Source organism: Stenella coeruleoalba, assembly GCF_951394435.1.
Source record: "Stenella coeruleoalba genome assembly, chromosome: 12".
NCBI classification, from domain to species: Eukaryota; Metazoa; Chordata; class Mammalia; order Artiodactyla; family Delphinidae; genus Stenella; species Stenella coeruleoalba.
This window is the reverse complement of record NC_137158.1, coordinates 35,628,183-35,655,596: the sequence shown is the minus strand read 5'-3', so window position 1 is coordinate 35,655,596 and position 27,414 is coordinate 35,628,183. Positions and strand designations below refer to the sequence as shown.

General features: G+C 36.2%; 1 long non-coding RNA gene across 1 annotated transcript in view; it reads left to right on the top strand.

Annotated features, from left to right (window-relative positions):
• The window catches only part of LOC307195331, a 265,217-nt gene that overhangs the window by 72,384 nt on the left and 165,419 nt on the right, over nt 1-27,414 (top strand). The window contains exon 2 of the long non-coding RNA XR_013830805.1: nt 11,224-11,427. This is a non-coding gene — a long non-coding RNA (uncharacterized lncRNA). The remainder of the gene's footprint in view (nt 1-11,223; nt 11,428-27,414) is intronic.

The following is a 27,414-nucleotide window of genomic DNA, read 5'->3' as shown; positions in this document are numbered from 1 at the left end:
GAAGAAATAGAAAATATAAACAGACCAATCATAAGCACTGAAATAGAAACTGATTAAAAATCTTCAACAAACAAAAGCCCAGGACCAGGTGGTTTCACAGGTGAATTCTATCAAACATTTAGAGAAGAGCTAACACCTATCCTTCTGAAATTCTTCCAAAATATAGCAGAGGGAGGAACACTCCCAAACTCATTCTACGAGGCCACCATCACCCTGATACCAAAACCAAAGATGTCACAAACAGAGAAAACCAGAGGCCAATATCACTGATGAACATAGATGCAAAAATCCTCAACAAAACACTAGCAAACAGAATCCAACAGCACATTAAAAGGATCATACACCATGATAAAGTGTTTATCCCAGGATTGTAAAGATTCTTTAATACATGCAAATTAATCAATGTGATACACCATATTAACAAATTGAAGAAGAAAAACCATATGATCCTCTCAATAGACGCAGAAAAAGCTTTTGACAAAATTCAGCATGCATTTATGCTAAAAACTCTCCAGAAAGTAGACATAGAGGGAACTTACCTCAAAATAGTAAAGGTCATATATGACAAACACACAGCCAACATCATTCTCAATGGTGAAAAACTGAAGCCATTTCTACTAAGATCAGGAACAAGACAAGGCGTGCCCAGTCTCACCACTATTATTCAACATAGTTTTGGAAGTTTTAGCCACAGCAATTCGAGAAGAAAAAGACATAAAAGGAATCCAAATCGGAAAAGAAGAACTAAAACAGTCACTGTTTGCAGATGACATGATACTTTACATACAGAATCCTAAAGATGCCACCAGAAAACTACTAGAGCTAATCAATGAATTTGGTAAAGTAGCAGGATACAAAATTAGTGCACAGAAATCTCTTGCATTCCTATGCACTAATGATGAGAAATCTGAAAGAGAAATTAAGGAAACACTCCCATTTACCATTGCAACAAAAAGAATAAAATACCTAGGAATAAACCTACCTAAGGAGACAAAAGACCTTTACGCATTAAACTATAAGACAGTGATGAAAGAAATTAAAGATGATACAAACAGATGAAGAGATATACAATGTTCTTGGAGTAGAAGAATCAACATTGTAAAAATGACTATACTACCCAAAGCAATCTGCAGCTTCAGTGTAATCCCTATCAAACTACCAATGGCATTTTCCACAGAACTAGAAAAAATTGCACAGTTTGTATGGAGACACAAAAGACCCCAAATAGCCAAAGCAATCTTGAGAAAGAATAATGGAGCTGGAAGAATCAGGCTCCCAGACTTCAGACTATACCAGAAAGTTACAGTAATCAAGAGAGTATGGTACTGGCACAAAAACAGAAATATAGATCAATGGAACAGTACAGAAAATCCAGAGATAAACCCATGCACATATGGTCACCTTATTTTGGTAAAGAGGCAGGAATATACAGTGGAGAAAAGACATCCTCTTCAATAAGTGGTGCTGGGAAAACTGGACAGCTATATGTAAAAGAATGAAATTAGAACACTCCTTAACACTGTATACAAAAATAAACTCAAAATGGATTAAAGACTGAAATGGACGGCCAGACACTATAAAACTCTTAGAGGAAAGCATAGGCAGAACAGTCTATGAGATAAATCACAGCAAGATCCTTTTTGACCCACCTCCTAAAGAAATGGAAATAAAAACAAAAATCAACAAATGGGAGCTAATGAAAGTTAAAGGCTTTTGCACAGCAAAGGAAACTATAAGGAAGATGAAAAGACAACCCTCAGAATGGGAGAAAATATTTGCAAATGAAGCAACTGGCAAAGGATTAATCTCCAGAATATACAAGCAGCTCATGCAGCTGAATAACAAAAATCAAACAACCCAGTCCAAAAATGGGCAGAAGACCTAAATAGACACTTCTCCAAAGAAGATATACAGATTGCCAAGAAACACATGAAAGGATGCTCAACATCACTAATCATTAGAGAAATGCAAATCAAAACTACAATGAGGTATCACCTCAGACTGGTCTGAATGGTCATCATCAAAAAGTCTACAAACAGTAAATGCTGGAGAGGGTGTAGAGAAAAGGGAACCCTCTTGCACTGTTGGTGGGAATATAAATTGATACAGCCACTATGAAGAACAGTTGGAGGTTCCTTAAAAACTAAAAATAGAACTACCATTCCACCCAGCAATCCCACTACTGGGCATATACCCTGAGAAAATCATAATTCAAAAAGTCATGTACCACAGTGTTCATTGCAGCTCTGTACAAGAGCCAGGACATGGAAGCAATCCAAGTGTCCATCGACAGATTAATGGATAAAGATGTGGCACATACATACAATGGAATATTACTCAGCCATAAAAAGAAATGAAACTGAGCTATTTGTAGTGAGGTGGAGGGACCTAGAGTCTGTCATACAGAGTGAAGTAAGTCAGAAAGAGAAAAACAAATACCGTATGCTAACACATATATATGGAATCTAAAAAAAACCAGTGGTTTTGAAGTACCTAGGGGCAAGACAGGAATAAAGATGCAGACTTAGAGAATGGACTTGAGGACACATGGAGGGGGAAGGGTAAGCTGGGACGAAGTGAGAGAGTAGCATTGACATATATACACTACCAAATGTAAAATAGATAGCTAGTGGGAAGCAGCCGTGTAGCACAGGGAGATCAGCTCGGTGCTTTGTGACCACCTAGGGGGTGGGATAGGAAGGGTGGGAGTGAGATGCAAGAGGGAGGGGATGTGAGGATATATGTATACGTATAGCTGATTCACTTTTTTATATAGCAGAAACTATCACTGCATTGTAAAGCAATTATACTCCAGTAAAGATGTTAAAAAAAAAAGTCACCAAGGTGACATTGTATTAAAACAAATAAAATAAATAATGCAAAAAATAAAAAGTATATTTTAGCTAAAGTATTTTAAATATACTATTGTTGAACTGTGAAGATAATACATTCTCCAAATATTTGTCATTGGACCAAGTCTGAGGGTAGAAATATTTACATTTTAGAATACTATCAAATTGATAACATGAATATAGTTTCTAAAATCAATTTATCTTATTTTTAACCCTTTGTTAAGAGTGATAAAGGCAATATATGGTGGTTATGCACCCACCCAATTAGAACCTCTGCTATACATATTTTATTTGTGAGTGGATAGGTAAATTGTTAATTAAAAATTTAAATGTATAACTATAAAAACTTGGAGATTATTTAGTTCAACATTTTCCTATTTATAAATTAGGAGACTAAGGCTAAAATCTGGTAAAAAAAAAAGTACATAGTGTTATGCAGTAAGTTAGTGACAAGGCTGGGTTTACAACTTTGAACTTATAACAACACGGTAAACCATACATTGCTGCTGAAATAGCTAGCTGTCCACCTAAATTTCTGCTTGCCTTTTGCAGTACAGAGATGCTATGGAGAACCAACTACTTAGTCAGTCTAACCATCCAGATGTGGCCATTTGACTAGTTCTAGGAGGGCACTTAAAGTGAAAATAATCTGTGTTATTTCCTGTTCAAAGCTTTTAAAAACTCGATATGCTTTTAAGACTCGCCTTGCACCAGCTGGACACACAGAATGATCCCCTAATGGATGACAAAATCCCAACTCAAAAGACTGGGTCTCTCAATAACCATTTGGAGGAAAACTGCCTTGTAACTTATAGCTTCAACCTTGTTATCCTAGTGAGAAAAAAGCTTTTATTGTTAAGCCACTGAAATCTCGAGACATTTGCTAATGCAGTTTGCTAACCTAATACAATACTTTTTCACATGTGAAATAAGATGTTTAAATAGAATTAACTCACTAGCTTTAATTTCTTTAATTTTTAACTTATTCATATATTGTTCTTATAAAAGAGGAATAGAATTTGGATCAATTAACAACTTATAAATAAACAACTCTTTATTTTTTCCTTAGTTATCTTTGTATCATGCCTTAAATTTTATAAGGTGATATAAGCATACAAATTTATTCTTTAATATATATTAGAAAAAATATTGTTTCAATGGAATTTCTATTTTGATTATTTTGTTAGTGAGTATTTTTGTCTTAAAAGTTTTTTTTTTTTTACTGATATACAGTTTTTTACTGATATAAAGTTATTTTTGTACTGGTATACATATATATGTATTTGTATACCATTTGGGGCTTGTTGTTTATTATATAAGTACTCTATGGGAGATAGTGCACACATATCAATAGATTCTAAGTTTCTTTTTTTTTTTTTTTTTACCATAAACAACGCTAAATGAAGGACTTTCAAAATGAGGGACAGTCTGTTCTATTCTGATAGTGGTATTCTAAGGACAAGAATCATCCGCCTAAAAAAACATAATCAACCTACTTACCAGGTGGTGTAGTTACTAGTATGTTTATAGGGAGATTATTCCTGCTTTCCTGCCCTCTTCCTCCACCTTATTAGTTCCAGGAAATTCTAGGAAATGTATGAAGAAATGGATCACAGGCCAGCTATTTTAACTTCTCCCACCCTTTTCTGGGACTTCAGTCAATACCATCTTGCTATATGTTACTCAGGTATCTTTTTTATAATTTTCTTGCATATTCTACAATATCTCATATAAAAGAGAAAGCCAACAAATACCTCAGTTGACCAAGATTTGAACTTTTCAAAGGGGAATACACATTCCATCTACAAATTTTGTTACTTGTGATCATGTCTCTTCACATATTACTTGATATTCTTTTTTTCTGTTTGATCTCCGATTTTCATTTATCATTTAGAGTTATTTGGAAGTGTTTTTTTTTTTTGCGGTACGCTGACCTCTCACTGTTGTAGCCTCTCCCGTTGTGGAGCACAGGCTCTGGACGCGCAGGCTTAGCAGCCCTGGCTCACGGGCCCAGCCGCTCTGTGGCATGTGGGATCTTCTCAAACTGGGGCACGAACCCGTGTCCCCTGCATCGGCAGGCAGACTCTCAACCACTGTGCCACCACGGAAGCCCTGTTTCTTTTGTTTTTTTTTGATGGAAGTTTTTATATGTGTTAATGATGACATTCAAGTTTATATAATTTTAATACCAAGTTCACTTATTGGTTTCCATGGATTTTATATCAATTGGAGTCTTTTCTTAGTTTTCCGAAATAGTTTCTCACTTTGGGACTCATCATTTACATAAATTTTGTTTTTATTTAATTTTATCAGTAAACCTGCACAGGCTTTGCTATACTTTGTTATGCTGTGTCAGAGGTATTGAGGTAATAAATGACACACAGTATCATTCTCTTTATCACCCCATCAGAAAAAAAAAGTGTTTTCCCTGTACCATACACTCCTGATGTCCTTTGTTCTTAATAAGGGTTATTATTTAGTACATTCTAGATTTTATTTGGTTTGTGAATGTAACCACATCCAGATATCATAGTACAAGATTTTACAGACACTTTTAGGTGTAAGATGTACCACAGTTAGAGAACAATAAAAAAGACCACATTGTTCAGTTACATACTACCCAGTGGTAGTTGACACAACTTGTTTGTTTGTCTTGATTCTCTAGCACACTCAGCCACTGGCTTTTATTTTTTTTAATTAAAAAAATTTTTTACATTTTATTTTTTTATACAGCAGGTTCTTATTAGTTGTATGTTTTATACATATTAGTGTATATATGTCAATCCCAATCTCCCAATTCATCCCACACACACACACACACACACACACACACACACACACACACACACACACACTTTCCCCCTTGGCATCCACACGTTTGTTCTCTACATCTGTGTCTCTATTACTGCTCTGAAAACCGGTTCATCTGTACCATTTTTCTAGGTTCCACATATATGCGTTAATATATAATACTTGTTTTTCTCTTTCTGACTTACTTCACTGTCTATGACAGTCTGTAGATCCATCCACGTCTCTACAAATGACCCAATTTCATTCCTTTTTATGGTTAATATTCCATTGTATATATATACCGCATGTTCTTTATCCATTCATCTGTAGATGGGCATTGAGGTTGCTCCCATAACCTGGCTATTGTACATAGTGCTGCAGTGAACCTTGGGGTGCATGTGTCTTTTTGAATTTTGGTTTTCTCTGGGTATATGCCCAGTAGTGGGATTGCTGGGTCATATGGTAATTCTATTTTTAGTTTTTTAAGGAACCTCCATACTGTTCTCCATAGTGGCTGTATCAATTTACATTCCCACCAACAGTGCAAGAGGGTTCCCTTTTCTACACACCCTCTCCAGCATTTGTTGTTTGTAGATTTTCTGATGATGCCCATTCTAACTGGTGTGAGGTGATACCTCATTGTAGTTTTGATTTCTCTAATAATTAGTGATGTTGAGCAGCTTTTCATGTGCTTCTTGGCCATCTGTAAGTCTTCCTTGGAGAAATGTCTATTTAGGTCTTCTGCCCATTTTTGGATTGGGTTGTTTGTTTTTTAATATTGAGCTGCATGAGCTGTTTATGTATTTTGGAGATTAATCCTTTGTCAGTTGGTTCATTTGCAAATATTGTCTCCCATTCTGAGGGTTGTTTTTTCCTCTTGTTTGTAGTTTCCTTTGCTTTACGAAAGCTTTTAAGTTTCATTTGGTTCCATTTGTTTATTTTTGTTTTTATTTCCATTACTCTAGGAGGTGGATCAAAAAAGATCTTGCTGTGATTTTTGTCAAAGAGTGTTCTTCCTATGCTTTCCTCTAAGAGTTTTATAGTGTCTGGTCTTACATTTAGGTCTCTAATCCATTTTGAGTTTACTTTTGTGTATGGTGTTAGGGAGTGTTTTAAGTTCATTCTTTTACATGTAGCTGTCCAGTTTTCCCAGCACCACTTATTGAACAGACTGTCTTTTCTCCATTGTATGTCCTTGCCTCCTTTGTCATAGGTTAGTTGACCATAGGTGCGTGGGTTTAACTCTGGGCTTTCTATCCTGTTCCATTGATCTGTATTTCTGTTTTGTGCCAGTACCATATTGTCTTGATTACTGTAGCTTTGTAGTATAGTCTGAAGTCAGGGAGTCTGATTCCTCCAGCTCCGTTTTTTTCCCTCAAGACTGCTTTGGCTATTCGGGGTCTTTTGTGTCTCCATACAAATTTTAAGATTTTTTGTTCTAGTTCTGTAAAACATGCCATTGGTAGTTTGATTAGGGATTGCATTGAATCTGTAGATTGCTTTGGGTAGTGTAGTCATTTTCACAATATTGATTCTTCTAATCCAAGAACATGGTATATCTCTCCATCTGTTTGTGTCATCTTTGATTTCTTTCATCAGTGTCTTATAGTTTTCTGAGTACAGGTCTTTTACCTCCTTAGGTAGGTTTATTCCTAGGTATTTTATACTTTTTGTTGCAATGGTGAATGGGATTGTTTACTTAATTTTCTGATCTTTCATTGTTAGTGTATAGGAATGCAAGAGATTTCTGTGTATTAATTTTGTATCCTGCAACTTTACCAAATTCATTCTTTAGTAGTTTTCTGGTGGCATCTTTAGGATTTTCTATGCATAGTATCATGTCCTCTGCGAACAGTGACAGTTTGACTTCTTCTTCTCCAATTTGTATTGCCTTTATTTCTTTTTCTTCTCTGATTGCCATGGTAGGACTTCCAAGTCTATGTTGAATAATAGTGGCGAGAGTGGACATCCTTGTCTTGTTCCTGATCTTAGAGGAAATGCTTTAAGGTTTTCACCATTGAGAATTATATTTGCTGTGGGTATGTCTTATATGGTCTTTATGTTGTTGAGGTAGGTTCCCTCTATGCCCACTTAGACACTGGCCTTTAATAACAGATTCCATAGTGATTAGATATCCAGTAGTCTCCTTGCAAAGGATAAAAACCTATAAAAGCAATCTTTTGGGGAAGGTGTTACATCACAGTCATTATTCAATGGGCAATTTAATTGGATCTCTGCTGTATCTCCAGCTGTACCACTCTCCTGGAATTGAGTTTCATCAAATATCCTTATTTGGGTTAACAATAATGATGATTATTTGAGTCCTGTTGATGAGCCTACAGAAATGTTAATTCCACCTAGTTCAATACAGTAAATTCAGATCCAAATATTCCCAAAGAAATTTGCTATGGTAGGGACAGTGCTGATCAATCCAACACATTTGCCACTGAGCACTGCTGATGTTCATGCTCTTTAGGAAAATGTTTTACTTTCAAAACTGTCATGTGCTCCGTGATGGCCAATTGGGCATATTCAACCTAAAATACAGCTCTTTTTAGGTAAACCATACATTTCCCATAAATGTCCTTTGCTTGCACCTGGAGTGGAGTTGTCTGTAATTCCATGCCACCAAGTCACACTTAAATTCATGTAACTTGATGCTATCTGTTTTCAATTTATTCTTTTCTTAAATGAAACCCATCCAGTCCACATTTGACACATTTTTCCTTAAAAGGTTGGTAGAGTTCACCAGTGGAATGGATGCCAGTGTCTTCTCTCATTTTTCCTTGATTAACTAGGCTAGAGGTTAATCGATTTTATTTATGTTTTAGTTCCATTAACTTTATTGTTTTCTTGCTTTTAATTTTATTTATATCTGCTCTCATTTTTATTATTACTGTTTTTTCTACTTTCTTTCGACTTAAATTGCTCTTCTATTTCTAGTTTCTTAAAGGAATAAATTGTTCTTCTATTTCTAGTTTCTTAAAGTGAAACTTAGGTTATTAATTTTGAATTATTCTTCTTTTATATTATTTGATATTACAGATTACCCTCTATAAACTGCTTCTACTATCTTGCAGACATTTTGCTAAGTTTTATTTTAATTTTCATGTAGTTCAAAATATTTAAAAATTTCTCTTGCAACTTCTTTGACTCATGTTTTGTTATTTAGACTTGTGTTGTCTCCAAATATTTGTGTATTTTCTAGCTATCTTTCTGGTATTAATTTCTAATTTAATTGCATTGTGGTCTGCAAACATATTTTATATGTTTCCTATTCTTGTAATTTGTAAACGTTTATCTTACAGCCCACAATGTGGTTTACCTTGATGAATGTTCCATGTGAGCTTCAAGAGAATGTGCATTCTGCTTTCATTGGAAGTATTTTATATATACACTACATAAAATACATATACATATATATGTATATATATATATATATATATATATATATATGTACACATATGTTAGATGAAGTCACCTGATATGTTTTTATGTCATTTTGGTGAATTGACTGCTTTGTCATTATGTAGAGCCCCTCTCTATCCATGATAATTGTATTAGCCCTGTTGCCTTAATTAAAGGCAGAAACAGTGTGAACTCATGTTTATTTTAATATATATTCAGATCAACTGATGCAGAATACAGATATATACACATGATTTAGTCAACACACAGTTTCCTTGTGCAAGTTGTTAACATGTCTTGGAAGCAGTGACAGCCCAGTAGCAACAAGCACACCTAGTACCCAGATCTTGGTTTCCAGTACCATTTTCTATTAAAGGAATCAGAGATCCTTGGAGAAACGGTTGATTTTAGCGCTAAGGAAAGAATTATACAGACAATCCTGGAGCATCTTATAGTTCGAATATGTAAAGGAGCTTAACAACAGTAATTCAAAAGGCATACCAAAGTTGACGCTAAAGCCAACCTGAGCATATAATGATGAAAGCAGACACAATTTGAGCAGCAAAAATGAATAACAGCAGTGTTGGATTTTAACCTGAAGAGTAAAATAAATATCCATGAGTTCATAATGAGAGATACTAATGATTGGAAAAAACAAATGAGGGAGAAGAGACGAATCTTTCATGAAAAATTCCAAATAACATATGTATATATGTTTACTCTTCCAGAATGCTTCTTCCTCCAGGCTGGTTCCCCTCCCCTCAAATATATGCTGGACTTTATGACTTGCTTTTGAAGAATAGATAGACTCTAACAAACTTTTTCTTTTAGGAGCAGAGAGTAAATAATTTAAGCTTGGCAGTCCATATATCTCTGTAGGAACTACTCTGCTGTTATAAAAGTATGTGAAAGCAGCCATATTGTATAATGCATACAGGAATAGACATGATAATGTTCTAATAAAACTTTATTTTCGAAAACAGATAAAAGGCCTGATTTGGCCAGTGGGCCATTGTTCTACAACCATAGTACTAGAACATGAAAAAGGAAAAAAAAACAACTTTATAGTGGAGAAGCCTGTCAAATGCTACTTTAACCAAGTGATGAAGGTTAACACCAATGGTGATAAGGATGTAGATGTTACACACCCCTAAAAGGGTGCAATGAGAAGGGCACTTCACCTTTGTGGTGTTCATCCCCAAAACACATAACGCCAGTCTAATAACAATAAAAATCAGACAAGTCCAAACTGAGGCACATTTTATAAAATACCTGACTTTTACTGTTCAAAACTGTCAAGGTCACACATAACAAAACCCCAGAAACACACCTCTTTAAGTTCTCTGTCAAAATAGCTCTTTATATGCCAACTTGAATAAAATAATATCTAATTATGAGGATTGTCATTTATAATGAAAAGTGTTTGAATCACCATGGGATCTTAAAAAGATTTTAAAAAGATAAAATAGAGTCTCTTTTCCCCCACTTGGGGTGGGGGAGACCCAAGGCCTTTTGCAATCTTATGGGCCAAACAGCCTCAGGTTTGTTTGCAAAGCTTTTTGTGATTACGTTGTGCATGCTCTACGTGGTCCAAAGTTGAAACTTGAAGATAGCGTAATGCTATGATCTAAATGCTGTGTCCCTTAAAAATCCCTATGTTGAAACCTAACTCCCAAGATGAGGGTATTAGAAGGTCGAGTCTTTAAGAGGTAATTAGGCAATGAGGATGGAGCTCTCATGAATGGGATTAGTGACCTTATAGAAGCTGACCTATTTTTAGTTTTCTGAGGAGCCTCCACACTGTTTTCCATAGTGGCTGTACCAACTTACATTCCCACCAACAGTGTAGGAGGTTCCCTTTTCTCCACACCCTCTCCAGCATTTGTTATTTGTAGACTTTTTAATGATGGCCATTGTGACCAGTGTGAGGGAAACAGATTCATAGACATAGAGAACAGACTTGTGGTTGCCAAGGGGGAGTGGGGAGGGAGAGGGATGGACTGGGAGTTTGGGGTTGGTAGATGCAAACTATTACATTTAGAATGGATATACAAAAAGGTCCTCATGTCTAGCACAGGGAATATTCAATATCCTGTGATAAACCATAATGGAAAAGAATATTTGAAAAAGAATGTATACATCTGTATAACTGAGTCACTTTTCTGTACTGCAGAGATTGGCACAGCACTGTAAATCAACTATACTTCAATTAAAAAAAAAGACTGCCCTAGAAAACTCCCTTGCCCCTTCCACCATGTGAGGACACAGCAGATCATCGCCGGCTGTGAACCAGGAAGTGGGCTCTCACCAGACACCAAATCTGCCTGCACCTCGATCTTGGACTTGCAGTGGGATTTGGACTTGATGATCTTCAAAAGTAAGTTTATGTACTACAATGCTGATATAATAATTCCTTAGAGGAAGAATCACAGGATTTAAGAACTTAGTCTCCCATAACACCACGAGAGAGTGGCTCACATATCAGCTAAATTCAAGGTCCGACCCAGTCTGTGAAATGTTTGCCAACCACATGGGCGGGAGTAACTAGGAATATCCCTTGTACTGTGAGACATAAATTATTATTTATTACTGACAGTGTCACTAAACAAGAACCCCAGAGACAGGTGAGACTGTTTGGATGTGGGCAAAACCACACTGCTCACTTAGGGATACTGCTGGCCTCTATTCACAAAGTCACCAGAAAGAGGTATGGATTTGAATGGGGCTTTGAGCAGAAACAGGCATTAAATCCTTCATAAAGGTTTGTGGCCAAGAATTCCCATTGGGATCTTATGACCTGACTTTCCAGCTGATTTTAAAAGTGTCTTCGACTGAAAAGCATAGCACGAGACTTTGGCAGAAATTGAATAATGCTACTCAGCAGAGACCATTGGGGTTTTAGATTCAAAAGCTGCCTGATGCAGCCATTCATTATAGTCCTTTGAAAGATACTTGCTAGCTTTTTATTGAATATTTGTAGAAAATGCCCCCACCATGGAAGTACATAAAATAATCCTGAGACAGGTAATACCTAGAGTGTTTTGGGTAATGTAAGGGAAACATTCAAGTACACAAGAAACTGATCAGCAAACCTCATTGATAAAATGGAAATGTCATATTCAAGATCATGAAAGAGAAGGTCAGGGGGAATTTGCCACATACATAAACAGATTGCCTGAAGTGTTATGACAGAGCCCTCTGAGGGTCTGCCTGCTCATTGCTCTGTTTCTGAATCCTATGATCATCTCCCAGCTACCACCAAACAAGCTGCTTGATTCTCTGTTGGGAGCTCCCAGATGGAGCTTTGCCTTGCTTTCTTGAAATTGGCTTTGATATATCCTACAGTTCATCAAACTCTGGTAAAAGAAAGCAAGTTCAGTTTGCACAGTGGGTGGAACTGTGGCCTACTTATTTAGAGATGGAGGAGGTATTATTTTGTAGTCCTAAGCAGAGTGGCTGAGGAGTGGTATGGTGGCCGTATAAGCACTGTTGACTCTCCTTTGATGCTTCTGAGGAGCCACACACAGACTGAGTCGTGCCTGAGGCTAGAGTATCCCCAAGTAACTGTTATATGGAGTACACAGTAGCTTTTTGTGCATGTGGTCTACTCAAGGTATGGTGTTGTGTGCACGTGAATACTCAAAGTGTACTCGAGCCAGCGTTATACAATGTCAACAGTACATGTAGGGGATTAACCCAGGTGCCATTGTGCCAACATTTTAGACCTGTTCTCAGATTACTATATCAAACAAAACTTACATTCTGGATACAAATTATCAAATTAAATAGACTTGCTTACTCATTAGGGCCACTCCCTAATTTTTATTATTTTTTATTAAGCAAGTAATTTTTATATTAAGCAAACAGATAAGTAATTTTTATATTAAGCAAACAGATATTTATCAGTCCCTATTATATGCCTGGCCTTGTACAAGAAGTTGGAGTGATAAAGCCCTTGCAGCAGAAGCACAGGAAGAAGTTCTTCCTGCACCCTCATGGTGATCACCAAGCTCTAGCTTGATCATTAGATCTTTTCTAAGGTATTGGCCATAGTTGACAGTAAGCTTGGGAGATTAATAAAATACAAGAGGACTGAATGTGTCACCTGAGTTGATACTTTATCACAACTGTCAACCTTGCCTGAAGAGAGCTGCAAGCTCACCCAGGAGGAACTGTTGGATATTTTGATCATTCTAAAATTTAATGTGGTTACAGAGTTGATTTACAGCTGCAGTGGGAATGTTCTCTTTTTTTCTCTGGGGACGTCTGGATATCTGATTTTTCACTCTTGGCCGAGATGAGTACAGAGGGATTTATGATACGCGGTTTAGAGTCTGAAGCCTCTATTGATCCCCAATGTTAGCTTCTTTACTGTTGATTTGCATCTGGGCTAGTGGGTTTGAAAACCGTGTCTGTTACTTAAAGGGCCACTGAGAGCTTTTTCTGGCTGTTCTCTTCAAGTCAAGATTCCCGCCACAGATCTAAGTAGTTCAAACCAGAGACTCAGTGTGGTTCAGGAACGCAAAATATGGACCCATGTGGAGCTTGTGCTGTGGGATGTCTCTCGAACCTCAGATTATTGCTTGTGGTCTCTCTCTCATTCACTTCACTGTATCCTTCACCTTTAAATGAAAAGACTTACATGAATGTACTCTGTGGAGTCTGGTGAGGGCTTTCAAATATCCAAACTTGGAAAACAATACAAATGTCCCTGTAGGTTAGTGCTAGAAGCTCAAGTTATCAGAGTGAATTTATAAGAAGGATGCCACTGGATAGTGTGGCCTCATTCTTATTTTCTAATGACATGGACACCATGGCTAAAAAGGTTAACATGTCTGTCTTGTGGTAGAGATAAAACAAGTAAATTACCAATACAGTCTCTCCCTATCCTACAGGGGATATTATGTAATGATACTTGGAAATTGATGTCACTAAAAACTTGTGCATGATACCTGGGGTACAAAACCAAACCCCATTTGGTTTATGTCCATAAACCAAATGGGGTACAGAATTTTATGAATAATCTCCTCTACTTACATCCCCTATCACTGAAGATGGGTGGTAAGTAAAGAGATTTCTGTTGGGAAGTAATGTAAGTGATACTATAAGTTAAATAATATATGGTGTGTTAAAAATTACCTTACTTGATGTGATTAAACGTATGTAGCTAGTGATTCCCAGCATTAGAAAAGATTTCAGGGGGCCAGTTTGAAGCCCCCAACTGATTTGACAGCTAGGGAAAAAATAGGGCAGGAAAAAAACACATGAAATAGGTCTTAGAAAATCTAAACACATAATTACATCTCCTCATCAATACATGTATAAAAGTTCAAATAGCTATTGATATTGGAATAAAAGAATAAGAGAACATCCAAAGTTCTGTGAAAGATGGCTATGGTTGCAATGAATACGTTATGTAGAGCTAATTACCATTCTCTGTTGGATGGCTCAAGTCCAAGCCATCATCAGGGGCTTAGTAGGTTATTATTTAATAGGAAATATCATAGAATATCTTGTAAGATAAGATGAAATACCTTTTCATAACTTGTGTGAAAAGATACCTGAGAAATATGTGGCGAGGAAAACTTGATTGAGGTCAGCTGTGGGGAAGGGCCTGTGACTCACCTCTCCACTGCTGGGAGATGCTGGAGGGAATGAACGACCTGAATGAAAACCATCCTTGTTAACATTTCAACAACCCTAAGAAGATCACTTTTTAAACATGTTACCGGTATTTAATAGTGGAAAATTCCAGGAGCCCCTATCTACAAATTATATGTAGCATGATATACCTGGTTTCTCCTGATTGCTCATTAGAAACAAAAACAAGAACAAACCTGGACTTCCTGGATTTTATGTAGCAGGGCTAAACTGGATGATGAGGGGTGGGCACATAAACTATATAATTAGTGGGATCTCAAGTGGAGTCAAATTAAATGGCTTGATTCATGTCAGTGTTTTCTCATACATTGCTCAAATCTCTCCTGTTAATTTGAAACAAAAAAGAGATCCAATACAGGAGAAATATAAATTTTGGGAAATTGCGTTTGGCAGTTTCTTGATCCTTAAGGAAAATAATGTTTCATATGTTTCTGGGGCTTGCCTTATCATTTGAATCTGTCATAAACATTGGTGCTGGGTAAGATTTATGATTTATACTGAGTCTGCTTTGATAATTCAACCATTTGAGTTAACACAAAACTGATATCCTAAGACATATACCTTAATCTAACTCAAGGAAAAATTTAAAACTATATAAATATATACAACTCAATTGGAAGCATAATATTGGGAAAATGAATTAGTAGCTTAAAATATACCCACCAACATATATACAAATTCACAAAAAAGAGTCAGTTTCTTTTACATCCATGTTTTAAGAAAATTTCACGGAAGCGTTACACATATCTCAAAAAATTGAAAATAAGAAACGTTCTCAGGACTTCCCTCGTGGCTCAGTGGTTAAGAATCCGCCTGCCAAAGCAGGGGACACGGATTCGAGCCCTGGTCCGGGAAGATCCCACGTGCCATGGAGCAACTAAGCCCGTGCGCCACAACTACTGGGCCCGCGCGCCAGAACTACTGAAGCCCGTGCGCCTAGAGCCTGTGCTCCACAACAAGAGAAGCCACTGCCATGAGAAGCGGGTGCACTGCAATGAGAAGCCTGCGCACTGCAACATAAAGTAGCCCCCATTCTCTACAACTAGAGAAAAGCCCGTGCACAGCAACAAAGACACAATGCAGCCAAAAATAAATACATTTATTTTAAAGAATGTTCTCAAATAAGCACAATAAAAATTGTAAGATAATTTCTATCAATGTAAAATTAAAACCCTGCAAATATTAGCAAACTCATTCAGTCAGTCACACACACACACACATCTCATGCATCATTGGCCAGTGAAGTTCTAATCGTGAAATAAGTTGGTTTCACATTAGAAAATATACTAATGCAAGATAGCATGTTAATAAGTTAAAAGAGAAAGTTACACAATCAAATTAATAGATGCATCACAGGTCTTAAAGGCCTTTAATACATTAAACATTCATTTTATGAAAATAAATCTTAGAAGATTAGGGATGGAAATTCATCTATAAAAATAAAACAGATGAAAAAATTAAAGAAAAGAAAGAGGGGAGAGAAAAAAGACACAGCCAACAAATAGTTGTAAAAGATTGAAAGTTTACCTGTAAGATTGGGAATGAGTCATAGATATCCACAGTTGCCACTTCTCTTTAAATTATGCAGTTTTTCTAATTAGTACAGTAAAGTAAGAAAAAATTAAAAGTTATATGGTTAGGAAATAAAGAAAGAAGACTGCTATGATCTATAGATAATAGGATTGTATATGATGGAAATTCAAAATAATCTACTGAATAACTATTAGCATTCTAAAAAGGGAACATTTTACCAAGTTTGAAACCACTTATATAGCATTCAAATATCAACTTTCTTAGAATAAATTTAGGAGAATGGTGCAAAACTTGATTGACATAAATAAACCTAATAAACATTTATCAATAAAATAATTATAAATTATATGCATAATTTATATAATTTATAGATATTTAATCTGTATAAATATCTATAAATTATAATTATTTCATGAGTGTAATATAGTTAAAAATTGCATTACATTTTGGAAAAAAAAAAGTCCAATGCCCAAACCTTGCCACAGCAATTCCATGGTTGATTCTGTTCTAGAGAGCCATTGTACATATGAAAAAGTTGCAATTAAACTCATTCTGTGAAGGACTAACTGTAGAAATAAAACATGATAGAAAAGCTATTTTTCAGTAATATAATGAGCCCATAAATGATCTCTAAGATGAGATATTGTACAACAGAGAAAGTAAATATTGTAGGTGTGCACATTCATGTATGGATAAATCCTGGAAATATAATTTTATAAAGGTAATTGCAGAACATGATGCTACACTGGATGCAAATTATTTAATGTATAAAGACATACTAAATGGTAGTATATTTTTGTATGGATTAAAACATATATAATACCATTATAAATATCCATAGGATGGCTGTACACTAATTTCAAATAATGATTGTCTCTTGGGAGGTGAGAGAAAATTAGAAGTGATGGGTAGCAGGGTTTTAGTTATATTTGTATTATTTAATTACTTAAAGATAATAGGAGAAAGAAATAAAGCAAGTGTGTTCAAATCATTTTAGTGAAGACTATATTTTGCATGTCATATTTTGATTTTTCATTTTTTCAAGTAGTTTATAATAAAAAGAGAAAAAAATTCTGATTTTGTGATTGGAAATTAAAAACATCTTAAATTTGTTTTTATGGAGAAATAGGTTAAAAAATACTAATATATTTCTTAGCCTTTGGGAATTTTCTTTACTGGAATTTTATGGTGTTTTTCACTCTTTTTGAAAGTTAGGCTTTATTATTTTAGCTCAGAATAACTTACAAATCCTCAAGATGGAAGTGACCAAAAATCATCATATATGTATAGTGTATATTTCTATTTTATGATGAATAGAGTCAAAGATAATGAATCCCTCATTGTTTTCTCTGAGCCCTGTGATGGAACAATGAGAGAACTGAGTGACTGAAGCCAAATATTTAAGGAAATGATTGTATTTTTTTTTTTCTTAAGGTCCCTTCCTATAAACATTTTCTGTCATTGAGCCATGTGGATGGGCTAGAATGAATCTAAGAGAAAAAAAAATGGCCACAAATTCTTAACGTTAGCTTGTACTATATTTTTGACAAACTTATTTTTTATATATTAAATAAGTATTACCTTTTCTGAGCAGAAGCATACAGCAAAGAAAGTAGATATTGCTGAATTATCAAACAGCTCCATCAACCAAAATGTTTTTCTTCTCATTGCTGAGATTTCTTTCAGCTCGTCAAGTTCCTGCCCTTCCTGGAACTTTGTTGTGTCCTTCATCCTTTCATACTCTTTGCTATTCCAATAGAGTTTCCATTATATGCTTACTTAATTATAGTTTCTGTTCTTTGTGACTCCTTTCTGAGTTTCTGTAACCAAAAGAATCTGTCTACTGATAAATTCTGTGTGCTTACAATAGCATCTAGCACGTACTTAGTTCCCCAAAAACATTTGTTGAATGGACGGGTTGAATAAATCTAAGTAGTATACCATCAGCATAATGAATACATTAATGAATGAGTATAGTTATAAACAATGGACATTCATGTACCCACCAAATAAATACTTTCTGGAAGTAAATAGCTGCTGTCATAGACAAACTTACATGAAATGAAGAATGCAAGCACTGGAGATTAAGCTGGCTACTTCAGGGAGCAATGATAATTTAAAGTGTGGGAATAAAGCTGTAATTTCAAAGTTCATCAAAATATAGAATGATATGCAAGATCTTTCTTGGTCTCCAGAAGACAGTGATTTGCTCTTTGTAGCTGAGTGGTGAAAACTAAGCTCAGAAATTTAATATGTGTGATACTGAATTTTAACATTAGTTGAATGCATGGCTTTGCCATGTCTTTTATGTGTCAGTAAATATATTGATTAGAAAAAAAATGTGTCCAGCAGTTAGAATAAGCACATCTGGAAAAATTGAAGACACTGGAAAATATCTGACTGAAATGTTCAATATCTTTATTTGTTTGTTTTTTTCAGTATCTTTAAAGCATTTTCCTCTGTGCCTCAGTTTCCTAAGAAAGATTTTCCTTTACTGTTACTGATTGCCAGTCAGAATGCAAACTCAACCTAGCCAGGTGGTATAATATGAAACTAACATAAGGAAGAGAGGGATTATACTCAAATAGAATGCAAAGATTTACTAATTTATATAAATGGAAATTCAGGGAATAGTTGACTTTCACTCATGCCAGGAAATACTAGGATTTTATAACAACAACAACAACAATCACTTGTATATGACTTTTCTACATATGGAGTGGTAGTTGGAAAATCTGCAAATGAAGTGATTTTCCTGATATCAGCAAGGATAAGGGAAGCTCAGAGTCATGAAACTGAATCATCAGATATAAAGTATAGGAATGTTTATCAAAATAAACATCCAAGTGGCATAAAAGTTTAATGTAATAGTCTAATCCAGTGCTTCTCATTTGCTTAATAGGCAACTGAATTACCTGCGTATAATGTTAAAATGCAGATTCAGATTGAGCAGGTTGGGGGTGTGGTCTGAGATTCTGAATTTCTGTGAGCTCTCAGGTGCTGACCATCTGCTTATCCATGGGACAAAAGGTTTTAGTATCAGGGGTCTTGCCCAAAGAGATCTCTCCCTGAAGTTAATGAATCATAAGTTTCTGAGAAACTGAATGATAATACACCAAAGCTCTGCTTCATTTATATAATAAAACCTTTTTAAAAACCCTGTCTTTTAGTGAACCATATCTGCTGTCCTTCTCCGTGCCTGTGTTAAAATGCAGTTTCGTATTCAGTGGCCCTGACCTCATCCAATTTCCAGAACTAATTAGCTTATAGAGAGATAGCATCTTGAATGAAAGAAAGGCAGATTCCCTGTTATAATCCCCCAAATTCATAACATACATTCTTCAGGTCTCCTTTAATTGTATCCATGGTCAGTTACTATGGAAAGGGAAATCTCCAACTTTTCAGAGATGACTAGATGCTTGTTTATGTGAAGTTTAATCTCTAAGGATTTAATAGAAGCTTGGCACTTAGGTGCAGCTTTCAATATTATGAATATCAATGTGATTACATACATAGATATATAAAATCAAGTAGCTTTCACTAAGTTAAAACAGTACTGTGACTTTACCATTTTCTCTCAAAGGTAGTCCAACTTCAGTTATGCTGGTACAAAAAACCTGAATAGCATAAAGTATCAAAGACCCTAAATGTCTTGTTAAGATCCATGTATAACTGATGGCAATAGATATATTCCACCAAAATACAGTTTGTCACACCAGTGAGGGATCTGGGAGTCCAAACATCTAAGGATAAAATGTTGCTTACGGACTGGAGAAAAAGTTGCTTTACTTTTAGCACTTTACCACTAGGAATGAGAACTAGTCCTTGGTGGGCCACACAGCTATTCTTCTTTCCACCATTGTATATTACTTTATAGCTATTCCCTGTAACCAGTTGATGCACACACACAGCACACACACACGCACACACACACACACACACACTGGAAAGTCTGAATCAGATATACAAGAGGCCACAAATAATATGCAGATACCAAAGGGAAGCAGATCATCATGATATTAACACTCAGTATTGGCACAGAAAGACCATAGAGAAGGAAACCCCCCCCCACCTTCCCCTATGTCAGTACTGTAGGCGATGAATATAATTTTCAGATTCACCCAGAAAGAGATATAGATTGACGTTAGCACCTCTACTGATTCTTTTTTTTTTTTTTAATAAATTTGTTTATTTTATTTATTTATTTTTGGCTGTGTTGGGTCTTCCTTGCTGCGCTCGGGCTTTCTCTAGTTGCGGTGCGCGGGGGCTACTCTTTGTTGCGGTGCGCGGGCTTCTCATTGTGGTGGCTTCTCATTGTGGTGGCTTCTTTTGTTGCAGAGCACAGGCTCTAGGAGTGCAGGCTTCAGTAGTTGTGGCTTGCGGGCTCTAGAGCACAGGCTCAGTAGTTGTGGCGCATGGGCTTAGTTGCTCCACGGCATGTGGGATCTTCCTGGAACAGGGCTTGAACCCTTGTCGCCTGCATTGGCAGGTGGATTCTTAACCACTGCACCACCAGGGAAGTGCCACCTCTACTGATTCTTGATCAGTTCCAATACTCTGGCTAGATAGGCAAGGGTTATTAAGAAGCAAAATTGGAAGATGCTTAAATAGGAGATTTGGGGAAGCTTCTGTTGAAGAACCTCTCTAATTATCCCAAATCCAGAGGATATTGTTTCTTATGTGAGTGTCACAGAAGTCTTCTATGGACGAAAGTCTTCTTAATAACCAGAATGCCACAATGATCAATTCTGTAGATAGCAAGCATCCAGCCTCCAAGGGTGTCCAGTGATTATTTTTTGGGCTCATGAACAAAGCCCTCAATGTGTCAAGGGTAGAAACTATGCATGAATTCAATAATGTGAATCTAAGCTGATACCACTGCTGCTGACTGCGCAATTTGCTTGTGAAGGCATCTCTGTCTTAATATCCAATATGATACCTCACCAGGAAGAGACTAGCCATTTATCCATTAGCATAATATTGATAATAAACTCTTATTTAGGCAGAACACTTACATTTGCAACTCACAACTACATATGCACAAAATAGAAATTTATCACCTGATATTGAGAATTCCATGGATAAACCTAATTTCCAGTATATCTGACTCCAGGTGCTCATGCTATGTCTTCACATATTTGTATATTTTCATATAATAGTTCTTTGTTTCATTCTCGGGCCTCTCCTCTTCAGGTAGCCCTAAAAATAGTCAGTGACAGCTTAACATAGTACCTAAAGTTGAAGCTCACTGAGAAGTTCTGAGATTCTTTTTGCTGTGGCGTTGATTTCTCTGGCTGGATTTCCATGCTTGTGTTATGTCTCTCTACCCCTGAGTAAAACTCTATCCAGGGCAATGTGATTCCTTGATGGGAATGCCCAAGAGGTTTCATCATTGTGACAGTGAAAACTAATTGGTAGTTCTGATTAAACCACTGTAGCTGGGGAGGGGCAGTTCTAAAATGAAAAAATGATGAGAAAAAAAGAAAGCATGAAATAACAGATGCACATTAGAAATAGAGGAAGCACTGATTTCTCCATACTGTACAGAAACTTACTTTTTTATTTTGATTTGCATTCTCAACCCGCTCTTCCTCAAAACATTATTTCAAGCTTACCACATGTCTTAGGTTATGTCCTCATATCTTATATAACAATGCTTTTGAGTTAGAAACCCAGTTAAGTGAAAATAATTTAAATATGTCAAAGAAGAAGACATAGATATCTTCCATGACTATTATGATCTGATTTTCCAAGGATGCATAAAATTCAAATAAGTAGAAAAGTAGAAAGCATGATAGTCCAAGACAAAAGAATTTTATTAGGAAAGAACTTGATTAAGTTAGAGAATAGAAAACAGTCTGGAATTAATTGAGCCTACTCATTAGTCTTAACAAACACATTCATATTTCAAAATCTTTCTAAATTGATGTCTAAAAATTCACTTATTCAACTTCATTTTATGAATTCTAAATTTACTTTTCAATTACAATCTAAGTTGCTCTGTAATATGGTATATTCACTGTATTTTGCATGTAGGGCATGACTATAAATTAATTTGAATATATACCTGTATATATGTTACATATGTACATATATATATAACTATCTAACCATGAGATAAATAAACATTAACTGAACACAGTTGTGTCAGTTGTGTAGAAGAAGTTCAACCTGAAAGTTGTAGGTTTATCGGTAAATTATTAGTATAAATTATTGATACTACAATCAAATTTTCTTCCCTTATTCTTTATTTTTTATAAAAGCAAACCTTCATTGCTTTTGCCTGCATATTTATATCTTTTCAGTATTGTTGAATAATTATATGCTACATTTTATGTTTTCAATATATCTGGTGAGACTATGAAAGATTTTTATACATGTTTCTCAACTTTATGTTTTTGAGATCTTATTCTTTATGCATTATATTGTTTTGAATCTTAATTAATAAAATGAAGTCTCTATTTTATAGGAACTATATGTAAAAAAGTAAATTGTTCTTAAAAGCCCAGTTTTTCTATCCCTTTTAAAAAAAAATCAGGGCTGTGCGATATTTTTGTCTTCCAGGGAGAGGAGGCTCTTTATATTTTTGATGAAATTAGAAATTAAATTTTTCCACATCAATATGAGATCCTATTGAAAGCTCTGTTAAAGGCTAATTAATTGCCTGTTTATCTAACAGTTTTAATCTATGGCAACTGCAATCATTATAGGAAATTTGATTATTTTTTTTCGACACTAAGAAACAAAGGTGATAAGGAAGCATCTGTAAGTATTATACGATTTTTTAAGTCCTTCACTTGTTTAGTGAATTATTTCTGAGTGTCTATTTTTAACTTTATAGTTTAGAACCTACTATTAGCAATTGTGAACTAAATTGGGTCAATACTTGATGAAATAAAAACTCCTTGATGTTTCTATACTATTCCTTAGAAGAGTACCTGAATCAAAGTAGGCACTCAGTAAACATCCATTGGAAGTCTGATTGAATAATGGTGACAGCTCTCTCTTCATCTGTACTGTTTAAATCCCCAGTGAACCCCAGCTCTCATGTGCAACTCTCAGTATATCTTAAATGAAGCCCCCACTTTTTTTTTTTAATAATCTCAGCTTTGGTTTGTTTATTTATTTATTTATTTATGGCTGTGTTGGATCTTTGTTGCTGCATGTGGGCTTTCTCTAGTTGCGGCAAGCGGGGGCCACTCTTCATTGTGGCGCGCAGGCTTCTCACTGCGGTGGCTTCTCTTGTTGCGGAGCACGGGCTCTAGGTGTGCGGGCTTCAGTAGTTGTGGTTCACAGGCTCTAGAGCACAGGCTCAGTAGTTGTGGCGCACAGGCTTAGTTACTCCACGGCATGTGGGATCTTCTCTGACCAGGGCTCGAACCTCTGTCCCCTGCATTGGCAGGCGAATTCTTAACCACTGTGCCACCAGGGAAGCCCAGACCCCACTTTTTTTTTTTTTTTTTTTTTTGCGGTACGTGGGCCTCTCACTGTTGTGGCCTCTTCCGTTGCGGAGCATAGGCTCTGGACGTGCAGGCTCAGCGGCCATGGCTCACGGGCCCAGCCGCTCCGCGGCACGTGGGATCTTCCCGGACCGGGGCACAAACCCGTGTTCCCTGCATTGGCAGGCGGACTCCCAACCACTGTGCCACCAGGGAAGCCCCAGCCCCCACTTTTTGATTGGGTTGTTTGTTTTTTTGATATTGAGCTACATGAGCTGTTTGTATATTTTGGAGATTAATTGGCTGAAAACCTAAACAGACATTTCTCTAAAGAAGACATACAGATAGATGGTCAACAAACACATGAAAAGACGCTCAACCTCACTAATTATTAGAGAAATGCAGATCAAAACTACAATGAGGTATCACCTCAAACCGATCAGAATGTCCATCAGCAAAAAAAATCTACAGATAATAAATGCTGGAGAGGGTGTGGAGAAAAGGGAATCCTCTTGCACTGTTGGTGGGAGTGTAAATTGATACAGCCACTATGGAGAATAGTATGGAGGTTCCTTAAAATAAAATAACATATGACCCAGCAATCCCACTGCTGGGCATATATACTCTGAGAAAACCATAATTCAAAAAGACACATGCACCCCATTGTTCATTGCAGCACTATGTACAATAGCCAGGACATCGGATCAACCTAAATGTCCATTGATGAATGAATGGATAAAGAAGATGTGATACATATATACAATGGAATATTACTCAGCCATTAAAGGAATGAAATTGGGTCATTTGTAGAGATGTGGATGGACCTAGAGACTGTCATACAAAGTGAAGTAAATTAGAAAGAGAAAAACAAATATGGTATGTTAACGCATATATGTGGAATGTAGAAAAATGGTACAGATGAACCTATTTGCAAAGCAGAAATAGAGACACAGACATAGAGAACAAATTTACGGATACCAAGGGGGGAAAGGGTTGGTGGTGGGATGAATTGGGAGATTGGGATTGACATATATACACTACTATGTATGAAATAAATAACTAAAGAGGACCTGCTGTATAGCACAGGTAACTCTGCTCAGTGCTCTGTGGGAAGGAAAATCCAAATGGGAAGGAAATCCAAAAAAGAGGGGATATATTTATACATATAGTTGATTCACTTCGCTGTACAGCAGAAACTAATGCAACATTGTAAAGCAACTGTACACCAATTTTAAAAAAAAAGAAGCCCCAAGAGAAATAATTGATGAATCAGTGTTGTGTGCCAAACTTCGCCGTCTTGATTAATCCAGAGGGAAGATGAAAATTACCTACCTGCTGGCAGCATCTTCTCAGATGATTCTCTATTACTAATTGTTCTTGCTTTGAAGGACTATGGCTTCTCCTGCTTTGTCATTTGCTTGCCAAAGTACATCATCATTTCTTTACTTGGCTTATAGTTTAAAAAATAACTATCCCTTGTAAGGGAAGAGGAAGGTGGTACTCTTATTGGCTTATTTCCCTTTAAGACCTAGTTAAATTAGTGAATTGTTCATTTGATTGATTCAACCACTTTGTTCTACTTAGTTAAATTAAACCATTCACCTAATTTAGCAAAGTTATGTTGCTTAGTACAGAATTAGCTTTAAATCATAATAAACTCTGAACCCTAACAGATCAGTGCGATTTTTTTTTTTTTTTTTTTTTTTTTTTTTTTGCTGTGTTGGGTCTTTGTTGCTGTGCGCGAGCTTTCTCTAGTTGTGGCGAGCGGGGGCTACTCTTCGTTGTGGTGCACGGGCTTCTCATTGTGGTGGCTTCTCTTGTTGCGGAACACGGGCTCTAGGTGTGCGGACTTCAGTAGTTGTGACACACAGGCTCAGTACTTGTGGCACACGGGCTCTAGAGCGCAGGCTCAGTAGTTGTGGTACATGGGCTTAGTGGGATCTTCCCGGACCAGGGCATGAACCCTTGTCCCCTGCATTGGCAGGTGGATTCTTAACCACTGTACCACCAGAGAAGCCCCCAGATCAGTGTGATTCTTATAGTGTATTGATTACAAGTATGGGCACTGTGGCAGGCAGAATTATGGCTCCACAGAGATATCCATGTCCTGATTCCCAGAACCTGTGAATACGTTAGGTTACATGGCCAAGGGGAATTACTGTACAGTTGCAGACGGAATTAAGGTTGCTAATTAACTGGTTTTAAAATACGGAGGTTAGCCTGGATTATTCAGGTGGGCCCAATGTAAGAACAAGGGTTTTTAAGAGTGGAAGAGGAAGGCAGAAGAGTCAAAGGAAGAAGTGTAAATGGCAGAAGCAAGGCCAGAGAGAGGCAGTGCTGCTGGCTTTGAAGATGAAGAAGGTAGTCAATGAGCCAAGGAGTGCAGCAGCCCTTAGAAGCTGGAAGGAACGAGAAAACCAATTCTTAGATTTTCCAGAAGGGAAGACAGCTCAGCTAGACTTCTGAACTGTAAGATAATAAATTTGTGTCTATTAAAAATTAATAATAATAACTATCCTTGTTTCCATAGTCTTAAATGTCTTTAGCTGAGAGAGAATCTCTTTTTAGTAAAATTTAGTGCCTAAATGAAGAAGTAAGTTGGATTATTTACTGTTTACTTCCATTTGATGATCGGGACTGAGTTTCATTTCTCTTAAGGTTTGGATCATTACAATTTAGATCAAGTTGGATGGAAAGCAAAAAACCCTCTTCTTGTAACTTCATATGTCCTAGAGAACACGTGCCCAAAGGAAGAAACAAATGTGGAGCAACAAATGTTGGATATATCATTAAACTTGTTTCCTGGGGTGGCAGTTCCTAAAATATGGTTTGGAGACCTCTGGGGTTCTCTGAGGTTTTTGAGAGGATCAGCAAGGTTAAACTTTTTCAAATAACCCTAAAATGTTATTTGCCTTTCCACTTTCGTTCTCTCAAGAGCATGGAGTTGAATTTTCCAGAGGCTATAAGGAGTATGAATTCACATAGATGGCATATAGAAATAGAATTCTAGTTGTCTTCTATTTAGCTAGACATTAAAGAAATCTGCAAAAACATAAAAATGTTTTTTTCCCTCACAATTATTTTTCTGGTACATATTGCCACTTTTCATTAAAAATGTTATTTTTGTTAAAACATAATAGGTTATTATTGTTATTTCAAATAAATTAGTAATATAATAGTTTGAAAGTTCTCAGTTTTAACTTCTTAACCAGTGACTATCAATGGATATACCGTCTTTCCTTTATCTTCCACTAAGAAGTAATATTACTACTGAGGAAATGGAAGTCATGAAAGTTTAGGTTAAGCTAAATTGAAATAGAAAATTTTACAGCTTCCGTATTATATTTATGGGCCATTTTAAGAATTCAGCATTTCTGCTAGTCACTTTGTACTTGAAACATACTAATTTGTATTGCTCATCATTGCATTTTGCTTTAGCTTCACCTGTTTATATTCTGTGGAAAGGTCATGCATATTATGACATCTTAAATGTGAGCTATTTCTCTAGTGAGTAGTTAGTGTGTGGAATGATCATGTTAATGAAATAAGCAATTTTGGATCTACTCTTAGAGAATAAAGTATACCTAAGTGCCACATGCGATTTATCAGCCATAAATTGAACCTGAATATTTAGAGAAGACAGTTTGCTTATGAGATAATAAAGGTTTCTGCTAAATGAGTTTCGCTGGCATTAATATACATATATTTTAAAACCTTGTGAGATTTTAAGG